At 43.9% G+C, this 9,524-nt stretch overlaps 1 long non-coding RNA gene across 1 annotated transcript in view; it reads left to right on the top strand.

The window, feature by feature from the left end:
- The first annotated feature begins 1,208 nt into the window (after positions 1-1,208).
- LOC116825258 (uncharacterized) overlaps positions 1,209-9,524 on the top strand; it is a 14,277-nt gene continuing 5,961 nt past the window's right edge. Inside the window, exons 1-2 of the long non-coding RNA XR_012655215.1 lie at positions 1,209-1,999; positions 2,298-2,337. This is a non-coding gene — a long non-coding RNA (uncharacterized LOC116825258). The remainder of the gene's footprint in view (positions 2,000-2,297; positions 2,338-9,524) is intronic.

The following is a 9,524-nucleotide window of genomic DNA, read 5'->3' as shown; positions in this document are numbered from 1 at the left end:
CACCCCCCTTCAGCCTGCCATGCCCTTGCTCCTCCTCTCCCCTCTTCCCCCAGAGCCTCCTCCATGCCATGAAGCAGCTGATCAGGAGGTGTGGGGATGGGGGGATCTGATCGGCAGGGCTGCTGGTGGGTGGGAGGTGCTGGGAGTGAGGGGTAGGGAGCTGATGGAGGCTGCTGACATATTACTGTGGCTCTTTGGCAATGTACGTTGGTAAATTCTGGCTCCTTCTCAGGCTCAGGTTGGCTACCCCTGGTCTAAAACATGGATCAGAAATCATGAAATGTTTCTTTTGGGTTTTATTGTAGCTTTTTGTTAACAATAGTCCCAAAGACTTCCAGAAAAGAGACAAATCCTCATGCTTGAGGTCTTATGTCAACATCCAACTACTGGGGTTTCGAGGAAATATCCCTGCGGTCACAATATCCCATAACTGCTTACTGTAGGTTTATATTGATTTATTTTACACTTTTCTCTGAATATCTAGTACTAACCCCAGCCAGAGACATAATTCTGGGCTAGAAGGACAACTGATGCAGTTGAGTGAATACCAGATGACCACAGTCCTTATGATAGGAAGGATGGGTTTAAGGGAATTGAGCAGTCTGAATAATGTATTAATTTGTATTTTAGAGAAAGGGGGACTATTCTAGGGAATAAGCTGTATTTTACAGCCAAACATAAATTTTGCTAATGATTCATATTTTACAAACAGAAGATCTGATTGCATTTTAACTTAAATGGCAGTTGTTTTTTCCCCTTCATTTGTCATTTCCCCATCCCTAAATTCTGGTTGTTTTCCACTGTCTCACTTCTGAGACTTCCAGAGAGTGTCCTGAGGATGAAAGAAAATATGATGTGTAAAACCTGGTTCAGTGTACTCAACACAATCTTCAAGAGACTGCAGGGGTTTTAGAACCTTTTGCTCTCAGAATCAAAGCATTGTAATCATCCTTCAAATGCAACTGGAGCATTAACCCATTCCAGTTCCAAGTGCGCTTGTTTTTGAGTTTCAAAAGCATCAGACATGTAAAACCTGGAAAACACTTTAGTAACCCTTTAAGTTTTTTACTGCCAGGCTTTCACTAGTACAATAATAGGAATGTGTCTATTACTACTGTACACAAAGCATCATCTACTGTGGTTCTTTGATCCAGGAAATGTGATATGGAAATCTCAGAAAGACCATCATATGCCTGGTTCCTAGCACGACCAGGCTGCGGAGCCCTTTTATAAATCACAATATCACAGAGCATGTGTGTTCAAGGCTTTTGTAGTGAAATAATTTAAGAAAAACTAAATTACGAACTCTTATCAATACTTCAAAAATAAAAATAGTTTAATGGAATATACTTGAAGTATTAAACCCAAAACATTGTTCCACTGGACTGCAAAAGACAAGCTAGCCCATTCCAATCTGCTTAATTGTTTTAGTGCTGGCACCGTGCGTGGTGCTGTACAGTCACAAAAATAGTTGCTTCCTCATTTAAATAAGAGTTGTAATTTTTTTTCCAAAACAAATGTCTTCAAATGATATTTCTTCTGGACTATGCATGTTTGAAGGTTCAAGTTATAAAAGAAAGCTGCTTTTGTCATCCAAGCATAAAATTGTGTCTGAAAAACTTTTCTTCTCTCTTTCATATTTGAAAAATTCCAAAATGGCTGAAATGATTTTTATAAAAAAGGTTTAAAAAGGAGTTCTGTGCAGAGTCTACAAATGAGAAATTCGATCCCTAAAGCTATTTTTTAAAGTTATAACTGAGAATAATGGTTTAGAATGAAAATATTAGCCCAACCAATAATACAGCATTAGCATCAAACTACCGTATTACTTTGTTCCTTGGTTCCATTTTTTAAAATTCTCATGTCAGCCTGTTTTTCTTTATTAAGGCTCCAACCTTGCAAAGACTTAAAAGCATGCTTAACTTTGAACAGACCCTTTGAATCCAGTGGAACTACTCAAAAAGTTATGTGCTTGAGTTTTGGCACAACTGAGAGATAAGTGAGCATAAGAATATACAAACCCTGTTGACATTCCCAGGCATTGGTATTTTTCGCATATTTCACATATTCCATATAACCAGAGTTCTGGAAATTTCAAAATCACCCAAGTTAGGGAATGCCAAGTCCACCATAATGGTTTATTCCTCTCAACTATTACCACTCTTCTAATGGTGTTACAAATACCTTTACTACCACTTGTAGCTATTTGGTATTAGCACACCTGTACTTAATATATGTACATTACAATTTTCAGTTTTCCTTTAAAAAAAAAATCTGTTTTCTCTCCAAATAGGCAGAGAAAGGAGTCCCTGGAGGTGCTTGTTAATCAGGAGCACAGTGAGGATTTTCCTATTATTCTTTGAGCCAAGAGCAATATATTAGCAAGAAATAATTGTTAAAGGCTATATTGCCTCTATAAGTACTATCTGTATTTCTGGACTCTGCTAGTCCTAAGGCATCTGGCTTGTATATCCTTGTCCATATTTTCAGCCTAGGTCTTTGGTAATGGAGTTTTACTAAGCAAATGAATTGGAAGCCAACAGCTTCTACATACGTTCACTGATAAATCTAGTATTTGTCCACCAAAGAGCGGAAGAGGTGAACACTGTGTGGCTCATCCAATTCCCTGTCATGCCTCTTAGTGGTACCCAGGAAGCATTTCACCATCACCTGCCCTTAGTATGAGAGAGCCTTGTCTGGGCCTACAGTTCTCTAAACCCACCATCCTCTGGCAACACAGGCACTACCTTCCAGATCTTCGCAGGCCTCGCCCTCTCTGTACAGGTTGTTAAGGATAGACATACACTAACCTCCAAGTTCTCTCAGCTTCCCTCTGGAGTACTCAGCCCCTGTTCCACTGACCACTCACAGAACTCTTACAAACATTTTTCCCAAGGGAACAGTACACAATAGCTTGTCAGAGTCAACTCAGGATCACCACTTTGCTTAACACCAGGGTCAATCAGAGGAGGGGTGAGGAGGGCCATTTGGCCTGGGCCTCAAGCTCAAAGGGGGTCTCAAATTTAGACACTTGTACATTTTTTGGCATTTGATGAGTATTGCAACTTGTTTTTATGCGCATCGCTATTGGACCAAAATGTGACACACTCTCTCAGCTTAGAGCTGCAAATTTAAGCAAATAAGAGATGTGATGTGGTAAAAGACATATTTTTTTTTGTTAACTGATATCGATATTGTCATATTAAAAAGTTAAAAATGTTCATAAATATTAATAAAAATATAACAGTTCTGATGGCACAAGATTAGACCATGTGTCATCATTTTTTATTTTATTATGGGTAGGGTCCTCAAAAGCTGGAAGTGGCCTGGGCCTCTCTGGGCCTCTGAGATGGCCTGCTTAACACATAACACTTTATATATAATATAGTGAAAACAGTAAGTTTATGATCAAAGAACAGGGATTAAAGAGATAATAATTAAGAATGTTGGAAACAAATGGTTACATATAAAACATATCGTAACATACTTCCTCAAGACTTAACTAACAATGCATGATTCCCTTATATCCTACAAGAAAGCTTATCCCAAGTTTGGAGGTGATGTGTCACACATCACCTCCATATTGGTGCACATAACAAAATTCATGTGTTGGAGGTGGGACTGAGGGGTTTGAAATGTGGGAGGGGGCTCAGGGCTGGGGCAGAGGATTGGGGTACAGGGGTATGAGGAGTCTGGCTAGGGGTGCAGGCTCTGGGATGGGGACAGGGATGAGGGGCTCAGGGCTGGGGCAGAGGGTTGGGGTGTGTATGTGGGGGTGAGGGCTCCAGCTTGGGCTGCAGGCTCTGGGGTGGGGCTGGAGATGAGGGGCTTGGGGTACAGGAGGGTGCTCCAGGCTATGGCAGGGAGAGAGGATTCCCCCTAGCTTTCTCTCCCTGCAGCAGCACATGGGCTGGGGGGGAGAAGCACCCCTCCTCTGGCCACAGCAGGTCCGGAGCTGGGGCCGTGGGATAGGTGCCCCTGCTCCAGCAGGTCTGGGCTGGTGCTAGGTTTGGGCCGGAGGAGGGGCGCCTCGGCTGCAGCAGGTTCGGGCAGCCTCTCCCCCAGCCACAGCAGGTCCAGGGCTGAAGTTGTGGCCAGAAGAGGGGTGCCCCTGGCCACAGCAGGTTCGGTTCACCCCTCCCCAGCCACAACAAGTCCATCTAGGCTGTTTCCTTCAGCACCTGCGTGGCGCTAAATAGGCTGCTGCGTGGCCGTACAGTTGACAGTGAATGTGGGTCACTGGCCCATTTTTTTTAAACATATCACATAATTTTGCTCAAAGCAGGAATCAGAAACAGTCTTAAAAACACTGATGACCGCTGGCAATCCTATACTAGAGCTCCCACTATTGATAACACTGATGGAGCTGAACCAGTGTTTGTGGTGGTGGTGAATGTTTAGAATTATCAGTGTAGACCTGGCTTGTGGGGATTGTTAATGAGTTGCACAGCAAGGATTTGTCTATTATTCTTTGAGCCAAGAGCAATATGTCTGCCACTACCAGCATTCTCTTAGCGCAATAATAATTCTTTATCTCCTCTTCCAGTGATCCTGATAAACAGCAGGGTGATCGTTTTAAATTAATACTGTCCATCTAAGATAAAACCAGTTACATATTTCCAAAAAGTTTGCAATCTAAAATAATATTGCAAAATGTATCTGATTCATGTATTAACCTATGATTCTATTTATAATATAACAAATAAGAGGGATTTATTTTATACAGTCTCATCATGAATATAAAAAACCACAAAACAAAACAAAAAACACCCTGTGGAAAATTAAAATGAATTAATCTCTGCCTGGTACTGAAAGAAAATACTTCAATTTTGCATAGGATTTCTTCCCAAATGGCATCTGACAAAGTATATTTCAGATCTGTTTCCCAGTTCTGTCTTATCTTAAAATTAGGTGGCTTGGTTGCAATGCTATATAATAATCTATAAAACCGAATGCTGTGTTTAATTCTGACTGGCCTGTAATACTTTCTCAGAGTCAGCGGTTGAGGGGTGTGTTACAGAGATTCTTGAAACTTGTTTATAAAGCACAGTGACAGACACCTTAAAAAGTCAGAGGTATTTTCAATTGGGCAGGGAGTCACCATTTCTCCATCTCAGTGATAGGCCTGCCATCACTTTCAGGGCAACTGAGTGAACCAGAAGACACTTGCCCTAGGACAGTGATAACTGATCCTTACCAGGTCTAAGGCCATGTCTACACTACAAAATTATGTTGACCTAAGTTACATCGGCACCCAGCCGTCACAGTTATTACAGCACTTGTACGAGTGCATCCTTGGTTCCTTGTGTTGGTGGTGCATGTCCTCACCAGGAGCTCTTTTATTGATGCAGAATACAGTGCACCCTGGTGGTTATCCCACTGTGCAACTTGTCACAATCCAGTGCAAGGTCTTTTGGTAAATTTGTGCAATGCCAGATGGAGTGAAATGAGGCACAAAGTGGTGACTGGGAGCGTGGGGTCAATTTCCTTTAATGCAGCATTCTCTATCCCATAATTTAATCTGCATTCGATAATATTTTGTGTCTTCTTTTCAAAATCCCCACAAATCCACATGTCCCTCCTTGCTGTCTGCCTTCTTGACAGAAACATGGAGCCCGCACAGCCCTGCACTATTATCATGAGTGTTGCAAGCACAGGGCACATGATCCTGCAGTATTTGGAGAGCCACAAGAGAAGCCGTGGGGAACGTGACAATTCTTGTCCAGTTCTGGGCTTGAGAAACAAGCACTGACTGGTGGGATTGTATTTTCAAGCAGGTTTGGGATGATGAGCAGTGGCTGCAGAACTTCCAAATGCACAAGACCACATTTCTGGATCTCTGTGCCAAACTTGCTCCAACCCTCCAGAGCAGTGACACCAAAATGAGAGCCACGCTGACAGTTGAGAAGCAAGTGGTGATTGCACTGTGGAAACTTGCAATGGCAGATTGCTAGTGGTCAGTTGGGAATCAATTTAGAAATTCACCACCGAAGCAATTGTCATGCAAGTGTTCAGGGCTATTAATTGCATCCTGCTATGCAGGACTGTGACTCTGGGCAATAAGCAGGGCATAGTGGATGGTTTTGCAGCAATGAGGTTCCTGAACTGTGGTGGGGCAAAAGATGGCATGCATATCTCTATTTTAGCATCAAACCACTTTGCCAGAGTACATCAACAGAAAGGACTACTTTTCTATGATAATGCAAGCGCTGGGCACTTTACCGACATCAGTGTGGGCTGGTCATTGAAGGTGCATGATGCATGTATCTTTAAGAACACAGGACTGTTCAGAAAGCTGCAAGCAGGGTCTTTTTTTCCTGACTGATGCATTACCATTGGGAATGTTGAAATGCCAATAGTGATCCTGGGAGACTCAGCCTACCCCTTGTTTCCGTGGCTCACGAAGCCATACACCGGCCACCTCGACAGCACCAGTGAGTGCTTCAAGTACAGGCTCAACAGGTGCAGAATGATAGTTGAATGACACTTTGGTCGTTTGAAGGGTCACTGGTGTTGTTTACTTACAAGATTGAACCTCAGTGAGAAAAATATCTCGATGGCTATAGCTATCTGCTGCATCTTGCATAATATCTGTGAAGCAAAAGGGGAAACGTTTGCACTGGGGTGGAGGGCAGAAATGGAATTGCTGTCTGTTGAATTTAAACAGCCAGATACAAGGGCTATTCGAAGAACTCAATGAGGAGCTATACAACTGAGAGAGGCTTTGAGAGAATATTTGAATTGTGAGCCAGAGTACTGTGTGTTGCTGTAATGTATTCTTCCTGGCCCTGCTCTTTTGCAGCCCAGTATGAACCTTGTAATGATTGCTGCAGATGTAGGACTATAACATTGTCAATGCAGCAGAGAATCCTGTGGCACCTTATAGACTAACAGATGTTTTGGAGCATGAGCTTTCGTGGGTAAATACCCACTTCGTCATCTGACGAAGTGGGTATTCACCCACGAAAGCTCATGCTCCAAAACGTCTATTAATCTATAAGGTGCCACAGGATTCTCTGCTGCTTTTACAGATTCAGACTAACACGGCTACCCCTCTGATACTTAACATTGTCAATGTACCTATTAATATTGTTTGCGAATGATGTTATGGGTTCTGTCAAAGTGAGGTAACAAGAAATTGGTAGGTTTCAGACCTGCTCAGCACCAACAAGCTTATGTTGTGAACTAATACAGGTGAACTATGTTCCAAAATATAGAATTGTGTTCTGTAACATGAACCAGGCAATTAATTTTTTTTTTAGAACTTAATGAATTAAGGGAACAGAATTTATGAAGGGGAAAGAACAGTCATTTCCATTTCAGGTACACATGCACCCTCTGTGGCTATCAGCGGTCAGTGTATGTGAAGCTATGGTTGTCTTTAATGTCCCCCTGGGTGGAGCGGTAAGCACAGTGTACCGACCCCTGATGCCATGTGGAATGTTGAGGAGTAGCATAGGGAGGTCCTGATATTGAATTCTTTATGGGCTATAGAGTGAGGCAAGCATGGGATTGTTGAACCGGTATGTCTACCAGAGTCTGCAGCATCTCTGCTGTCTGAGAAGCGCAAGCATCTCCTGCTGCACATCCCTCTCCTTTTCCTGTGCCTTTCTCCTCTCCATTCTATCCTTCTCCATGTTGTCTGCAGCGGTGATCCTCCGAGCCTTGTGCTCATTCTCTGATGGAGTACTGACTTGCAGGATCTCCTGGAGCATGTTATCCTGAGTTCTCCTCTTTTTCCTTCTTATCTGGCTCAGGTGTTCTGCAGGTGAGGAGTGGGAGACCCTGAAGGCTGCAATGGCAGCAGCTGCAGATACAATACACAGAAGTACCATTGTCAATGTATTCATAACATAAATAGAATCATAAGATACTTAACCCCCCACCCTGGCTCCCCAAAAATTGTAAGCACTACATTCTCACTTCTGTTTGGGATTGATACAGCACAGAACCAGTCACAGCACCAGCCATGTTGAGTATGGCTCATGGCGGGGGTTGGGAATGAGGGGAGAATAGCTTGCTAGCATGATAATTGGGTGAATACTAGTACTGTTTTCCATAGATGGCGGTGATTTTAGCTGATATCTCACTCCTGAGAATAACAGAGGCAGAGAGAGCACTGCTGCTGCTGGCATCCTGATGCCTCCCTGGCCCATATGCTGCTAGCATGTGTACTGCAATGGTGCCTGCTGAAATAATCGCTGAGTGACAGGGGAAAGTGTCCTACCATGGTGGAAGAAATAAGGCAGCCCTCCCCAAAAACCTTTGGCAGAGGATTGCAGAGTATCTCCATGAAACTTTCATTGAGATTGTCACAGGGTGCACCACTCACTGCTGGACTGGCACCTCCTTCTGGTATTCTGGGGATTAGCTTGAGGCCGACTCCCTCCCTGTCTGCACTTTGCACACTCTCACTCCGTTTGCCTGCAGCTTTTCTCACAGCCTCAGGAACCAGTGTCTTCTCCATGGCTCAGCCCTCTGGCTGTGTCACTGTCAGTGTTCCCTGCTGCATCTGGGGGAGTTTAACTCTCAATAGTTCTAGGCAGTCCTCCTGCTCGCTGCCTCGGTGCCACTCAGCCAGTGACTGGTGGGGGAACCTAAGCCTGCCCTCTACTCTGGGTTCTAGCCCAGGGGCCCTCAACCCAGGCCTCACTGCTCTAGCCCTGGACTTTTTCCTACTACTGGTAAATTGACCCATCTGTCCTGCATTAATGTTGCAGGACGAATGTGTGGTAATCACCCCTCACAGAGATCAATACAGAGGATTCACGAGACATCCTGGTGCACATAAACAAACTGCTCTGCATGGCACCCTCTGCCTAACTCTTTTGTGGGCCCTTAACTCGGTCTGCAGCCTGGAGCTTTGCTAGGTTGGAGCTTCACAGCTCCCTCTGCCCTTCCCCCAGCACTGCTCCACCCCAGATATCCTTCTCAGCTTTCCAGGCACCAAGGTCCTTTTCTTCTTCTGGATCTAGAGGGAGTGTCTCCCAGTCTCTGGCCCTCAGCCCCCTAAACAGGGCCAGCTGAGCCCTGATTGAGTTGGCCACACCTGTGGTCAGCAACATAGTCAGCTTCCCCCAGCTGTTCTCACTCCCCTTATTTCCAACCACAGCCCTCTCCAGGGCTGCTTTAAACCCCTTTTCTACAGGAGTAGGGCAGCTGCCCCACTACGCTAGCCTTTGATTATGAAAAATGATTAACCAAAATTTCTTTAGAAGTATTCTTGTCATCAACACTTAGTCATGAGAAGTTCCAGGGAAATCCAAATTGTTTAATCTCATCCTCCAATCTTTTAGAAACTTAAGGGTTTCTGTCTCCAGACACCTTCACGTCTTCCTAAAATGCATGTTAATTCTAACACTGCAAGCTCGGAGGCACTTATCCTTATAATCAGTATGCCTAAGTCTTTCTTAGGCCATGTCTACACTACGGGATAATATCGAATTAGCTAAAATCGGTTTTATAAAACTGATATTATAAATTTGATTTCATGCGGCCACACTAGGCACAGTAATTCGGCGTTG

Source organism: Chelonoidis abingdonii, chromosome 2, assembly GCF_003597395.2.
Source record: "Chelonoidis abingdonii isolate Lonesome George chromosome 2, CheloAbing_2.0, whole genome shotgun sequence".
Classification (NCBI taxonomy): Eukaryota; Metazoa; Chordata; order Testudines; family Testudinidae; genus Chelonoidis; species Chelonoidis abingdonii.
Note: the sequence above shows the minus strand (reverse complement) of the source record. Positions and strands in the feature narration are given on the sequence as shown.